Source organism: Mustela nigripes, chromosome 3 (assembly GCF_022355385.1).
Source record: "Mustela nigripes isolate SB6536 chromosome 3, MUSNIG.SB6536, whole genome shotgun sequence".
Taxonomy (NCBI): domain Eukaryota; kingdom Metazoa; phylum Chordata; class Mammalia; order Carnivora; family Mustelidae; genus Mustela; species Mustela nigripes.
In genome coordinates, this window is record NC_081559.1 from 109,763,070 (window position 1) to 109,779,712 (window position 16,643).

Sequence of the window (16,643 nt, forward strand, 5' to 3'; positions counted from 1 at the left end):
CATAGGGAATTTCCTGCCTGCCACCCCTTTGTCTCTCCCAATTCCTGTTGTCCCAACCACCCTGCCATCAGATCTCCCAGGGAATAGACCCTGGGAGAGAGGTAGGGACCCCAAGGCTTGCAGTGACTGCTGCATGCAGGTACCCACTCTTATTTGAAGCTCTTGGGTTGCACATTAACCTGGGTCCACTAAATACCACTGGGTCTTTGATTGCCCTGCTGGCTGCCAGTCCCCCTCCCCACCCTCACATCAAACCTCCTCCTTTCTAGCCAGAGCCCTCAAAATGAACTAATATTTCAGTTTTCTGCTGTGCAGCCTACCTTAGCTTACTGGTCTATGTGTAAGAAATCTGCTTTCTTATGTCTTCGTAGGCTCAGGCTACTATTACAGAGTACCATGGCCTGGAGGGCTTAAACAGCAAACATTTATTTCTCACAGTTCTGGAGGCTGGAATTCCCAAATGAAGGTGCTGACAGACTCCATCTGGGATGCAGATGGCTGTTTTCTCATCATATCCTCAGATGTCAGAAAGAGAGAAGGTCTCCCACAACTCTTATGAGATCGCTAATCCCATTCATGACTGAAGCACCTGCCAAAGGCCTCACCTCCTAACACCATCACTTCAGTGGTTAAGGATTTCAACATAGAAATCTGGAGAGGGACAAGTCAGTCCATAATATTCCCGCTTCTGAAAATTAGGGTGGCATTGGCCCATCCCAGCTCCAAGATCCTTCTCCTGCCCTCCTGGTTACTGGTAGTGGCTCCAGGCTGCCCCGAGGCAGGCACTGGGTGCTGGGTGCTGCCTAGCAGCGCGCTCACAGAAGAGCAGCCCCAGGTGCTTCACACAGACTTCAGAACTGCCCCTCACCTTGGTAGGGGCAAATACCATCTCCTCAGCAGGCAATATGCACCTGAAGGGGCCATTTCACATTAACCATAGTGACTCGGTCAGCTCAGCTGGCTGACCTTTGTTTCGCAGAATTCCCTTCCCCGGGGTTTCTGGTTAGGAGGGGCCACAGGGGATATTTTGTACTAGATTGGGAGGCAGAAGCGCAGCAGTGGCTGTACTGCTGCTTCTACTCAGAAACAGGGCTTGGGGGAGTGGGAGTGCAGAGATGAGACAGGTGCTTCCGCAGCTCACACGTGTTGTGGACAACTTGCTGACTCATCTTGTCAACATCAGTGGCTGGGCCTGGGCTGCGGCTCCTCCCCATCACTCCTCTAGTCCAGATGTGGACTTAGCTCTGTGACTAAGGCCATGAGCTTCTCTGGCAGGACACCATGTCATCAAGCGTGGAGGGCATGGGAACCGACACGGGTTTGGGCCTGTTCCCCCTCCTTCACACCCATCTTCCCTTCCCCACTGCCTCCAGCATCAGACACTGACAAGGGCCTTCCAAAGGCTATTCAACCGGCTCCCACAGCCACCTAGGGCATAACAGACAGCAGTTGGTGCTGCAGCTCTGACTGAGCACCAGCTAACACACACTAACCAAAGCCACAGAGAGATTGCATAAACCCAGTACCACTGTTTGTGGACAGTAAGAACCTTATCTGCCAAGCAACCCCAGCAGTGAAGAATCTCTCTGGAGGTCAGTCTGGGTAAGGAAGCAAAGTCTGGACACAAGTACACAGCAAACTGATGTCACAGCAAAGGGGGCTGATTGAATGACCCTGGTAGACAGTGGCCTGAACCTATGCCTCAACCCCTCTTCTCTGGAAACCCCAACCAGTCCTGGAGACTAAAATTCAGCTCTTGATCCCCGGCACGCCTGCTCCAGAGCATTCAGGGCACACCCTGCACACTCAAGCCCCATCAGTGCGTTGCATACCTTTTCTACCAACAAGCTCTGAGCTCATCAACGTCACTTCCCTAGAACCTCTGGGGTGAGAGGGTGGTGACTACTTGTGTATCCACATTCTTTGTGCTGGGAATAGTCACAGAGCCATAACCTTCACCCACATCAGCACCTAATCCCCACCACAACACCTCTGTGACAGTTGCTCTTTTTATACCCATTTTATAGGTGAGGAAATTGAGGTTTAGAAAAGTTAAATGACCTGATCATTATCACACAACAAGGAAGTAGCAGAGCTTGGGCTCTGGCCCAGAACCTAAGCTCTGCTACTTCCTTGTCATGTCTTTCATTATCTGTATTTCTAATATTTTGACATGTGAGGCCTTCTGACTCTGGAGGGACTGCCCCTCCCTGGGCCAGTTAATTCCTAGAGATAGCAAACTAGCCACCTGGAGTGCACCTTTCAAGTGCCAGTCAAGCCATCTAGAACCCATGCTCATCATCTCCTTTGTGGGGCTCTCACACCCCACACCACTATCCACCTGCCCTAATCACCTTGGGGTCAGATGGCAGAAGCAGGGTCAGCCCTAGTGTCCCAGAGCCAACTGAGATATTCAAACTACCCAATCCTAAACCTCCTTGCCCTCCTCACCTGCACTTTCCCACAGAACCACAGTAAAGGCTCTTGCCACATTTTCCCCCTTGCTACCTCTGTCTTCTGACTAACCCAGTGCTTCTCTGTGTGGCCCTGTGGGCTATACCGTGACTCTTGCTCCCAGGGATCTTTGAGTATAAAATACTTCTTTCATGACCATCATTTCCTTGTATCATCTGCTGGCAACTTTCTATTTCTTGACCTGGATAGTGGCTATGTGGATGTGCATTTCATTATTATTTTTTATTGAGATACTGGTCAAATAACATTAAAAATCACCCTGCTAAACCATACACTCACTCCCCATTACCCAGACCAACTCAGCCCCAGGCAACCATTACTGTGCTTTCTGTCTATACGGATTTGCCTATTCTGGAAATTGCACATAAACGGAATTATACAATGTGTAGAGTTTTATGTCTGGCTGCTTTCACTTAGCATAATGTTTTCAAGGATCATCTATGAACCCATATACGTTGTAGCATGTATAGAACATTCTTTTCTTTGACTGAATGACTCCATTTCTGGATATACTATATTTGTTTATTCATTCATCAGCTGATGAACATTTGGATTGTTTCCACCTTTTTGGCTATTATGAATAATGCTGCCATGAACATTTATGTAAAATCTTTTGTGTAGACATACGTTCTAACTTGTTTTGAATTTATACCTAGGAGTGCTATTGTGGGGTCATATGGCTGCATTTTGCATTCCCACTATCAGTGTCTGGGTTCCAATATATCTACATCTTTGTCAACACTTGTTATAATTTTAAAAATTAGAATTATTTTCTCCCTTAATTATTCTGACTCAAGGAGACCATTTACTTTTCCTTGGTAATAATTACCTCAACTTGTAATTATATATTCCTTTGTTCTTTAACTGATTAGACTGGAGTTTTCATGCAAGCTATTGGCTGCATGCTCAGTATTCAGCCTAGTGCCTGACACAAAATTGGTGCTCAATAAATAGTTGAGCAACTAAATGGGTAGATAATTAATCCATGAAAAGGAAGGGCATAGCATCAGACTTATCCCACCACCAGACAGTCAGCAACTGGGCAAACGTCCCCCTCCCCTCAACACTGTGTCAGTCCCCAGGATAAGAACTGGCAGCACAGAGTGACCAGAAAAAGACCTTGATCTGGGGGAATGGGGAGAGGAGAGATGGTCTTAAGCTTGAGACAGTTTCATAATTCATAATTTCATATTTCCCCACATGTGATCACTCCCTGATGGAGAACAGCACAAGATGACTTTAGAGCACAGAACAGATGCACCTGCTCAGCATGGAGATCAAGAAGCCTTCTGAAAGGAGAGAACACTGGTATGACAGTTAATTTTATGTGTCAGTTTGGCTGAGATAAGGGATATCCAGATAGCTAGTAATTATTTCTGGGTATGTCTATGGTGGTGTTTCTGGAAGGGACTAACATTTGGTTCAGTAGACTGAGTGAAGATATCCATCCTCACCAATGTGGGCAGGCATCATCCAATCCATTGGGGGCCTAAGTAGAACAAAAAAAATGGAGGAAGGGAGTATCTCCCTCTTCCTCTCAGAGCTGGAGCTGGAGGCTCCATCTTTCTTGCCCTTGGATGGCAGAGTTCCTGGTTCACAAGTTTCTGGATATGAACAAAATTATACCACATTCTTCTGGTTCTCCATAACTGTGTGAGTCCATTCCTACAATACATCATTCCCTCTCTCCCTCTCTCTCTTCATATAGATAGATACATGGAGATATATATATAGATAGCGAGAAATATATATATATATATCTTCTATTGATTCTGTTTCTCTGGAGACCCTGTGAATACAACCAGGGTTGAGCTGGGTGAAGGGAAGGATAGCAGAAGAATTGAAAACCACTGTGAGATCTCACTTGACCAAAAATATCTTGTCCACTAACTTACCATAATTATACTTTGTGCATAGGCAGCCTATAGTTTTCCTCATTAGTGCAAACATTTGGCTCAGGCTACAGAGACCCTGAACTGTCCTACCAGAGCGCAGCACTAATTTGTGCTAGGAGAGGAGAAGCCCAATCTGGACAACAGAGGGGCAGAGCAAGAGAGGATAGGAGTACCACACCCACACACCCTCTAAGCCAATCCTATCTCTTCACTGCGTAGCCAGTGGCCTCAACCTGGGGTCCCAAGGAGAGTCTGGGAATAACAGGCCTTCCCTGAAATCAATGAAGTCTCCCCATGCACTTCGCAACCAGCCTTTATCTTTGGCAATAATTAGATCCCTGGTAACAGAGGGAGGTTTATACCCACTGGCTCATCAGTCTCCCTATTTTAAAATGAATGTAATTGTTTAAGAGAAAATTAAGTGGTAAATACTCTCTGGTTGACAAGTTTGTAGCTGAACTCATGAAAGGGAATATAAGCCAAGTTACAGCAGTGTGGTCCTTTTGCCCCTACCCACTTACCACTGATGTTGGCAGACGCTGGAGGACACTGCTCACAGGCTTCACTGTTGTGGCCCAGCATGAACCCAGGGCTCTACAGGCTCAGTGGGCAGAGCCCAGCTCACGTTTACAAAGGTCAAGGGAAACACACACACACTGCCAGGGGACTTAAGTTTGACCAATGAAGAAATCTGCATCCCTCCTCCAAAAAGCCCTCAGCCTTCAGCCACACTCACCTACACACTCTGATGTGAAGGGTGCTCTACCTGATGGCATGTTTGGAGGGGTTGTCCAGCTGTCCCTATACCTGCCTCCTAGACAATTGTGCAAAGGAAAAAGGGGTGGATCCAGGAGGCAAACAACTGTGCCACCCACCCAGTGTGGGTGATTTGAGAAGGAATAATCACCAGCAGGGCAATGGTGGCACCAATGACAAAGCTGACTTCCCCACAAACACTTTCTTGGAGCCTCCACTCTAGATATGTTATCTCAGCTGACCCACCTGACCCTGAGAGGCTGGAGTTATTGTATGAGGAAATTGAGACCCAGAGGGATTTGATACCTTGTCCAAGATCACACAAATAGTAAGGACAGGACAGGTCTGTGTGACCCTGGAACTCACACTCTTGACCGTCATGCCAACCCCCGCACCATGGATGGCCCTGCCCCCAAGATGTGTCTTTCCCTGGCTAGGAGGGGCAGGGTGCAAATTAGTGATGACAGGCTGTCATGGTCTATGTGGTGGATGGATATGACAAATGGACAGGCAGCTGTGGGTGGCAGGCTGAGACGGTCTCGTCTCTGTCAGTGAGCTGCCCATGCTGAGGCAACAGCCACTACACCAGAGGCAGCAGTGCCCATGCCTGTGCTCCTCCATGCCCTATCCAGAATGGCCCTGGCTGTGCTGTACACCCCACAGCTGCACGTCTTATTGAAAGCCAGATATTTCTGAGGGGTGACCACTTCCATACAACAAGGTCGGCTTGGTGGTGCTCCATTCCCAAGCTGAGGGTGCAGCAAGAGACCATCCTCTCCAAACTGAACTTAGAGGGGGAGATGCTAGAGGGCCACTTCCTATCGCATCCCCAACCCAGAGCCTGCTACATGACCCAGCAGGGGGACCATGGGGGACACTCTCACCAGTCTCATCACACTTATTCCTCACAACAACCCTGAGATGGATCTTATACTCCCAGGTCTGATTGTCCATCCCTTTTAAGATCACCTTCTTTAGGGGTGCCTGGGTGGCTCAGTGGGTTGAGCCTCTGCCTTCGGCTCAGGTCATAATCTCAGGGTCCTGGGATTGAGCCCCTCGTTGGGCTCTCTGCTCAGTGGGGAGCCTGCTTCCTCCGCTCTCTGCCTGCCTCTCTGCCTACTTGTGATCTCTGTCTGTCAAATACATAAATAAAATCTTTAAAAAAAATATTCACCTTCTTTATGGAAGCTGGGATGGGAAAAGTTTCTCACTGACTGCTGTCCTCTTATCTAAGGGAAAGTGTCCCAAAGGAAACCCTTTCCTAGATCTCCTGCCTGCTACAGGCCCCTGCTTCTTTTTGTAATGAAAATCATCAATCACCTACCCACACGTGTGGAAACTACAGCCCATGTCCGTAGAGCCCCACCTCCTTCCCCATCTGTCCACTCTGAGATATACACTAGGGACTCTGGCTGGAGAGGCCAGGTAGAGCTCAGCACTCAAGGCCAACCTTTAAGATCCCCCTACCAAGGCCAGTTTGAGATACACCTCTATTCTTTTATTTATATATATATATATATATATATATATATATATATATATTTTATTTAATCATTTGACAGAGACACAGCAAGAGGAGGAACACAAGCAGGGGGAGTAGAAGAGGGAAAACCAGGCTTCCCGCTGAGCAGGGAGCCCAATGTGGGGCTTGATCCCAGGACCCGGGATCATGACCGGAGCCGAAGGCAGATGCTTAACGACTGAGCCACCCAGGCGTCTGGGTATGAGTAAATAATCAATCTCTCTCTCTCTCTCTCCCCTCTCTTTCTCTCTCTCTCATACCGTTCCCAAGAGCAGCAGTCTGTACAGAATACACTAGTAGGCCAAAAATCAAATCCAATTGGCAGGTAGGTTTTGTTTGGACTACAGACATAGACTATTTCTTAATGGATTGTCAACTTTTAAAATTCAAATTTCACACTGAAATCCTAATTTTTAATTTTTTTCCAAACACTGAATAAAAGGCCCTCCTAAGCCCATATTTGAATGTATAATGGCAGCCAGAGCTAAGGACCCTACAGCCAGGTTAGCTTTCTCAGGTTATCCTACCCACTTATTCATACACTTCCCAAGCCCCAAATGGGACCTAAGTTCTTAGTCCAAACCTAAGGCAATAGGAAAACAAAGTCACTTCCTAATTCCCCCAAACACACAAGCTTCTCACTGTGTAGTTAGTGCACTGAACTATTACGCAGGGCCTTTTCTTTCCTTTTATATATTCTTCCATCTTTCCCACTTTTCAACTATGTCCTCTCCAAGCCCCCAGGAACAGGAACCATGAATGCCAGAGCTCTTCATGTCTGCTCTGAGCTATACAAACACCTAACCAGGCTCTAAGAGTCTGCTTGGAAGGCCAGTTCAACCCTGAAATGAAGCACCATCTTCCATTTTATTTGGTGGCAGGGAAGGGGGGATAGCATTGTGTCAATCACAGCCACCTCCTAGAATAGGCCACTGGGAAATAGGCCACTGAGAAATCTGAAGTGAAACCTTGTCCAGTCACCACGTCAGCACTGGGCACAGGGAAGATGGAGTCAGGCTCATGCAGAGTTTGGGGATATTTGCATATTGCACCCACCCCACACCACACCTTCCCCTGTTGCTTTACTCCCAAGACCCACCTGAGATAAAGACGCGATGAATGAATGGGTTGGCAGTTCACAGAGAGTACACCATTCATCTGGTGTGTGGGGCACAGCTCTTCTGCAACCTGCCTTGCACACCAGCTTCAATGCACACAGAAACACTCATTCATGAGCCACATCAGTCAGGCCTCGGGGCTCCTGTAGTGCCAACATTTGGACAACCTCACCTTGTCTAGGCTACCCCAAACCCAGGTATTCTCCACCTATCCAGCTCAAGAGCCTTCCTATAATGTCCCAGCTGCCAGGGACTTAGCAGCTTTGGAGAGCATATAGGTGGCAGAGCTGGGGCAAATGCCTCTTGTCCAACCCCAAGGCCCATGCCTACCCCAGACAACTGAAAGAAAATGCAGGGTAACTCCCAGAAACAGTTGTCATCGTCTATTTGAATCAGAAGAAGGAATGTGGATATAAAGCAAACATTTACATTATTTTTAAAACAGTATTTAAATAAGACCTAAGTTGAGTTCTATAAGGATTCAGGGAAGGATGAGGTCAGAGGGCTAAGGTAGTTGGGAACCACCTCAGGTAAGCATAGGGACCTGAGCTGGACAGCAGAGGGTGGAAAGGTGAATAAGCGAGTGGGTTGTGAGGGCATTTGGGGCACAGGAAAAGCACGTTCTTAACAGCACATCCTGCCCTGAGGCGGTAGTCCAACATGGTCTTTCCATCCATGGGTCTGCATCTTCAACAGACAGGTTGAAATACTGAGTAATAGCCACAGAGAGGACTGTGTTTGTGTGTCCATGGCCAAGGCTTGCCTAGTGCTCACCTGTATTAGGGCAAATGGGAATCAGTAATAACTGTGCCTGAATTTGTACCATTTTTTTAAATTTATTTTTTATTTATTTTCAGCATAACAGTATTCATTATTTTTGCACCACACCCAGTGCTCCATGCAATCCGTGCCCTCTATAATACATCAGGGGCTTTCTTTCTGTGAAGGCCCTCAGAGATTCAGCTGCGATTCAGTTCTATGCACTGAATGACCAGCTGTCCGAGCAACATCTGAAATACCACATTACTCCTCAAGCCTCATAGGGCACACACATGAGAACAAATTACACTGCAGTATGATCAGTGATAATGTAGAAAGCATCCCCTAAAAAACTTAAGTTTTATCTGAGTAAGCTCTTTCATTCCCCCACAAGGATCTCATCAGAGAAGCCACAGGCAAACAGGGACAGATCAGAAAAAAAGAATGAATAATAAGTAATTTTCTAGGCAACTGCTAACTCCATTTTAAAGATCAGCTTTCATCTGATTAATTATATAAGAAAACAAAAGATGATAGACTCACTTAACTTGAATTTTGTTTAAATACTTGGACTGGCATAAGATTTAATGAGGCCCCTTTTTGAGGAGTATTTAAAATTATAATTTTTGTTAAAAGAACATTTGTTGAGGTCCAATAAATCTGTTGCATACTCATGTGATTTTTTTTTAATAAATTAAATCTCCCTTCAGTAGCTCAAAACTACCACTGGCAATAACTGTCTGATTGCAGCTTTAATGGTACTGTAATGGGGCCGGTCCATAGAGACTGCATGAGGCAGTTTACAGTTAACAACATCGCCTGTAGTTGAGAAAGTTGATCAAGAGAGAAGAATGTTTATTATTGCTATAATTGAAAAAAACAAGTCACATTCCATCTTCATTTAAGGAAAATGGTCCTGTTAGAATATGTATGTGAACCCATGGCCCCATCATCCTTTTCCTTCCTCATTGTCTCATAACAGTTTGCAGGGTCTCAGACTGGAGCCTTGAGAGGCCATGTGAAAATCCAAGAGAAAGAGGATTGCTCCAGGCACAAAGGTATTAGTTCTCTCTGGCATCTTACTTTGTGAGCCTCTCCAGTTATTGTTCCCAAAACAGACCAGTGCTCTGGCTATTTTTTACCACCTCTGCTCACATGGAAGAGAGTGTATGAGTTAACTATTCCTGAATAACAAACCACTCCAAGACAATACCTACTTATTATTGCTCACAAATATGCTGGTTAGTGGGAAAGGTTGCTAATGGGATGGGTTTTGTTGGTTTTGACCTCTCCATGTGGGTTGGGCTCAGGTCTTCTCTGAGAAGTTATAGGAGCTCACAAGCAGAAGATCCTGGCATGAAAGTGACAAAAAGAGAGACTCAACACCACAAACACATTTCATGCTTTTGCTCCTCTTTCATCTGCTAACATTCCATTGCTAGCCCCATGGCCAAGCTCAACATACATTCATGGATTTGGAAAATATAATCTGTCTTTAGAAATATAGGGAAGGGAATAAACATTTGCTGAATAATAATTGAAACTGGCACAGTCTGACCTATCAATTCTTTTACCTATTCCCGGACACCCCCAAATCCTCCTCCAATCATAGTATCAGCCGAGGTCCAGGATCTCATAACTATACCACATCTACCTGTCCTCTCTTCCTCCAGAGACAAAGGACTACAACAGGTCACAGAAATTTGAAATACTACTAGGAAATAATGCCAGGGCTTCTACCCTGTGAGTAGGGACTGTGTTTTGATTAGGCCCTGGATTTGCTCCCTGGGAATAGATCTCCATTCACCACTTTTTACAACTCTTGGATCCACACTTGGGAAGATCTTTCCTTTTCCATTATCCTCCATGATATAACATGTTGAGAGCTTTGGAGATGATTTCCCTTTACATCCCTGAACTGCCTACAGGAAGCTGAGAACCCACAGGTCTTTTATATCTTGAACAACCTCCACCTCTTGTAGGCCAGGTTGGCCATATGTTTACCAATAGAGCTCTTTCAAACATGAAGATTTTCCATGTACTTGACTGGTTACTTCCACATGGGTTGCAAACAACCATATCCACAAACTTTTTTTTTTTTTTTTTTTCCTGAGACATGCCTTACTTTCCAGACTTTGGAAGCATTGAGCTTCTGTGAGACCATGCTCTCTTAATCATTCTAGAGTCCTTTGTCTAGCAAGTGCCACCTTAATGACCATAGAAATGTTAACAAAGCTGTAGCTTACTTTGATAATGTGTTCTTGACTGGAGAGGCTGAAAATTAGCAATAGTTTTATTTTCAAACCCAGAAAGCCCAAGAATTTATGGCCTCTCCACATTCCCTCTCACTTGCTGACAGACCAGCCAGTCTTTCCTGAGTTTATCCCTTCCCTGTGGCAGCTTATCAAGGGCAACTCACAACAGCTGGATATACAAAGATGAGTATCCTTGGGTTGCCTGGGTGGTTCAGTCAGTGAAGCCTCTGCCTTGGGCTCAGGTCATGATCCCAGGGTCCTGGGATCAAGCCCGTGTTGGGCTCCCTGCTCAGTGGGGAGCCTGCTTCTTCCTCTCCTGCTCCCTCTGTTTGTGCACTCTCTATTTCTCTCTCTCAGATAAAAATATAATATTTTAAAAAAGAAAAAGATGAGTATCCTTCTATACCCTTCTCTGAAGAACTGCTCTTGAAGAGCTTCCAGTGTGACAGAGACAATTATAGTATGCAAAGATACCAACAAAGACAGGTGGGCATAAGGGTTGTTGGAGGCACAGAGCAGAGTGGCACAGCAGACCCAGGCAAAGGAGCTGACACCAAAGTTGGATCTTCGTAGATGAGCTAGAGTCATTTTCCTCAAGGGAACAGGGAAGGGAAAGGCACAGCACATGCAAAGATATAGCAGCTTGGAAAGACATGGGACATTCAGAGAAGCAATCAGGATGTTTAAATCAATGCAGTAAACATTCACACAAGACCAGACCACACCTGAACTACAGGAGGATGGAGAAGTCAACCTTTGCATCAAGGAACCCACCAGGCAACTGGGTAGAGCAATGAAGGGATTATTCCCACTGCGTAGGGCAGGGCTGTAATAGAGAGAAGCACAAGGGTAGCTTGAGTCCAAAAAAGGGATGGCCAGCTAAGCCTGCCATCACAGCCCTGGGTTAGCTCTTCACAAGAAGTTACAGTTCAGCTTGTTGAAGTTACCTAAGCAGAATGAGGGCCAGAAATGCATTCTAGGCTATGGGAACAGCATGGGCAAATGTCTGGAGGTTTGGCCCTGCATGGTATGGCAGAGAACTTCAATGTGTAGGTGCACTGTAGGTATGAGCAAACGGTGTGTGTTAGTATGTCAATGTGTGTGACTGTGTGTCTGTGTATGCTTGCAAGTGCATTGTGTCTATGTGTATATTGGTATCTTTGTATATGAGTGTGTGTATGTCTCTCTGTGTGAATGGACATGTGAGTTGCAAGTGTGTACATCAGACAGAGGTGAGCAAAACCAGGTCAAGCCCTGGAGACTGAACTCTGTCTACAGGCCAACAGGGATACATTCAGGTCCTCATTAAGAAGTGTGCTCCCTTCATAATCACAAGCCAGCAAGAGAAAAGGACCAGGACAGGGATAATAGGAGGTTCTAACTGGCATCAGTAGGACAGCCCCCAGATGTTAAGATGTTAAGATGCTGGAAGAATTTTTTCCTAAATCACAACTTAATGTGAAAGTATGACTAGCCCTGACTGAGTCCTCAGCTCTATACACAAAGCATCTGGAGTTTACCATCAAAACTTAGGGCTCTGGGGTCTAGCATAAAATAACTACATCACTGATTGCACTACAAGAAGGTAATCAAATATCTCTGTGAGGAGGGGAAAAAATTTAAAAAAAAAAAATTTTAAAGAACTCAGAACTTCAGAGATTTCTCTGGAAGAATATCCCAGAGGCAAGGGCTACTGAATCAACCACAGTAGGTGATTGGTCTTCCTTATCTGGGGTCTCAGGCTCCAGTATTCCTGGCACTGGCACCCCCATCCATGAGAGATTCCATCCTTTTTTTAAATCAAGCTGGGCTTGGCTTTCCAGAGCAGCTGGAAGTGGCCAGATGCTTGAGAAGATGGTAAGTCCTAAGGGGGAGGTGGTGTCAGTGGGGAAATAAGTAGACAGAGCAAAGTGCACAGAAACAGCTTGACTCTCCAAGTGGGGTAGGATCCTGGGAATTAGCAAAGCTCTGAGCTAGCAGTACTTCACAACCCATGGCAATCCCAACCTGCAACCCTGTGGGAAAAACCTCCCCTCACCCCAGGAGTGAGCAGGACTTCCTGCCACAATGGTTGTGCCACCTCTTAAATCTCAGGTCCAAGAATCAATTTCGAGGATAGACATCATCCCACTGCCCTTTCATCACTAAGATTCACTACTACAAGAAGCAGCAATTGGGGAAGAGGGGAGTGGGGAATGTGTGAAGCCCATTGGGCACAGGGCTTTCTCTTGGCATTTCAGAATGATATTGAAGATGACAGCTCAGCTCTTGCAACCACAGATGGGTTAGAAAAATCCATGGAGATTGGGGCTGGGCACTCAGGAAACCCTGACATGAGGGCAAAACGATGCAAAAAGCCTCAGGAAGACTTCTCTGAAAGATCCCACAGACCCGTCTCAATTCTAGTTCCATCCCTCACCAGTAGCTTGCATTGGGCAAATCAGAGCATTTTCTCATCCAGAAAATCAGGACTACTTTATCCATCTCGTGAAGCTGTTGTCAGGAGTAAAGGAGAGAATTCTGTGAATGTTTACAATAGAGGAACCCGAACACAGTGGATCTGGCCGAAAAACAGTTTGCAGCCTTTATGGAAACTCCATCCATTGTTAGATTGGGAAACACTTTCTAGATGGTCATAAGATCCACCCTGTGTTACCTAGCTGATAAATGGCAAAGATGGGATTTGAGGGCAGGTACATCTTCCACCAAAGTGCAACTTCTTTCCCATCTCTAGAAGGGACTTAAGCACAGTAGGCAAGAGTTACTAACTGGTAATTCCTTCGGGTTCCCAGGAGAAAGAAAAACCACCATACAGAGTCAGGAAATCTAAGTCCAAGATAGAAGATTTTCTTAGATAGAGGAGTTTCCCATGAAACAGAACTCCACGAACTGTTACAAAGAGTAAATGAGATAATGGAAAAAATGCTTGCCACAGAGTGGAAGGTCAATAAATGGTAGCTATTATTATGTTCTGATGACTTAGAGTCACGTCTCTTGTCCTATAAGAATTTTCGATGGTCCACAAACTAAGTGGCTTAAAACAAACAAACAAAAAAAATTGTTATTGCACAGTTTCTGTGGCTCCTGAGTTAAGGCATGGATTAGGTTAATCCCCTTTTCAAGGTTTCGCAAAGCTGCAATCAAGGTATTGGCTGAGGCTGCATCCCATCTGAAGCTTGGGTCTTCTTACAGCTCACTGGCAGAATTCTGTTCCTTGCTGCTATGGAACTGAGACCATCAGGTCCTAGAACCTCTGCCATCCCCTGCCACATGACCCACTCCACATATAGCAGCAGCTTGCTTCTTCAAGAACTATAAGATAATGTTGCCCCTTCCATCTCTGACCCTCTTTTGAAGGACTTACCTGGCTGAGCCAGGCCTACCTGAAATAATCTTCCTTTTGATTACATCTGTGAAATACCTTTGCCTTTGCCTTATAGTATAATCTGATAATTGGAGTGAAACCAGAGCCACAGGTCCCACCCACAGTCCAAAGGAAGGGCTTCTACATGGGCATGACCCATTAGGGATCAGCTTAGAATTATGTCATTCCTCCTGTCCTTATCTGAATAGATCACAAAATCTCCTGCCAGGAGAATGAAACTCTAATAGTGTGCCTTGGTCAGAGCCCCTAGACTCTTGTCAAAGGACTCCTTTTAGCATTTCCCAAATAAATGGCATTTTATATCCAGAATGGTTTTCTTTTGGCAGCTGGGCTCTCCCTGAAACATGAAGCTGGCTAACACAAATTAATCATAATACAACATTGTTAATTTGGGCCAAAGGGCATATTTGAGGCATAGGACCATTGGTTGAATTTTAGCTCTATCTTCTATACATGCTCCTTGTACCATCGAAAATTCTTATAGGACAAGAGACGTGTCTCTAAGTCATCAGAACATAATAATAGCTACCATTTATTGACCTTCCACTCTGGGGCAACCTCACCCTGAAAAGCCTTGCCATTCACCACCATAACAGTTCTGACCTCCCCAGGTTGGCCTGATGCATAGAGAGGATCCAGACCTCACTGATTCAGGAGACAAGCAGATCTTCAGAGCTAGGAATATTTCTGAAGCCTCCCCCAACCTCACCACATGAGCAGCTGCCTCTGACAGTGCTTCCTCTGCCTCCTCCATCCTCCGACCTCCTAGTTTTCATTTATCATTCCAGACTGCAACTCACAGAGGGCATCATTAATGCCCATTACAGTGAGGAGCCCTCTGACAAGTGGAATAGACTTAATTTTTAGCTTTAGTGTGAAGAAGAAAGAAAATCATTAATGTTAAAAGTTCTTAATGAAGTAGAACATACATTTTGCATCCACTCCCAGTTACCCTCAGTAATACATGGATGAATATTTATCAGATAAATATTTTCTTTCCTGCATCATCTTAAATACACTTCACCAGGGCTAATGAACCAGCCCACACTCAGGTCTGGACAAGCATCAGGCCAAAGGCCTGAGTAGGTGAGGATTTACCAGGTTCCTGGCTGTATGCTCTAGGCCTTCATCCACAACCTCATTGCATCCTCATATTTGCCTTGTTGAGGATGCTTAGCCCACATTTTCAGATGTGTTACCAAGCTCATACAGGCTAGGGAAGTAACCCAGTGAATCACCGTCGGGAATCCAACACGGGTCTGGCTCTTTCCACATCCCCTTCTCCTTCTCCGCATCACATATTCCAGTCCTTGAGTCTGGTTAGGTTCGGTTTCAGTGAAGTTTTGCAATGTCCAGCTTATTAAAAAAGACTCATGGTTCAGCTTCAAATGTGGCTGCATACAGCCAGGGCTGGTGATTAATAAAATGGACTTGAGCCTTGTATGTTAATAACAGGAAAGGAAGAAATGAATTTTCACAAGCAGGAAAAGAAAAGTACAAATATCAAACTCTCTCAGATGCCCTGAGAGCCATCAAAATGCAGTTCCTCCTGGAGATTTGGATCCTTAGGTCCAGGTGCTGCCCCACTGGTAGACATTGCCACTGGCCTACCCCACATCCAGGGTGATCAAACATCCAGGTCTGCCTGGCTCTAAGGTCATTCCTGGAATACAGGGCTTTCAGTGCAAAAACCAAGAAGGTGCTGACAGATTAGAGCGAGCTGCTCACCCTGCCAGCATCTGTTCCTCTTCACCCTCCCCCAACAGCACTGAGTTCCATTGGGTATTCACCTCTCCCACATACAACTCCTGGGTTGTGCCCTGTTGGCCTCAGTCATTAGTTCAAAGGAGGGCATGTGACCTCATCAGGTTCAACCAGGGGGAATCTGAGGCCTCAGGCATACAATACTGGGGAGCAGTGCTCTCTCCTCCACCGGACCTTGTGGGATAAGGACGTGATGTCTGAGGCAGAGGCAGCCATACTGCTACCCAGATGCTGAGGCCCCAAGAGGCAAGAACAGAGAGATCAATAGGAACTGTGTCATTGATGACCTGAAGGCTCAGTCAACCTTAAACCTGCCCTACCTGAGCCTCTCTCCTTACTTATAAGGATCACAAATCCTCTCCACTCTAAGCTTGTTTGGCTTAGGCTTCCCTTTTGTTGTAACTGAAAGCATGTTTAAACAATGGTCCTACAAGTACAGCCCCTGACCAGCAGCACCACTTCACCCAGACCTGATTAACAACTCAAGAAGTAGAGCCCAACCATCTGGTTTTTATAGACCTTCTCCATGATTCTGATGCCTGATATATTTGGAGATCCAGAAACCCAGAAATCCACAGCAGAATCCCTGGTGGCTCAGGGGATTCTGCTGTGACTCAGGAGTTACTCCCTAGAAAACCCTGGGGTGCAAGGACAGAGGTGCATTAAGCCTCCCAAGACAGGTCTGCATACCCCCAGGTGGCTGCCACTATGACA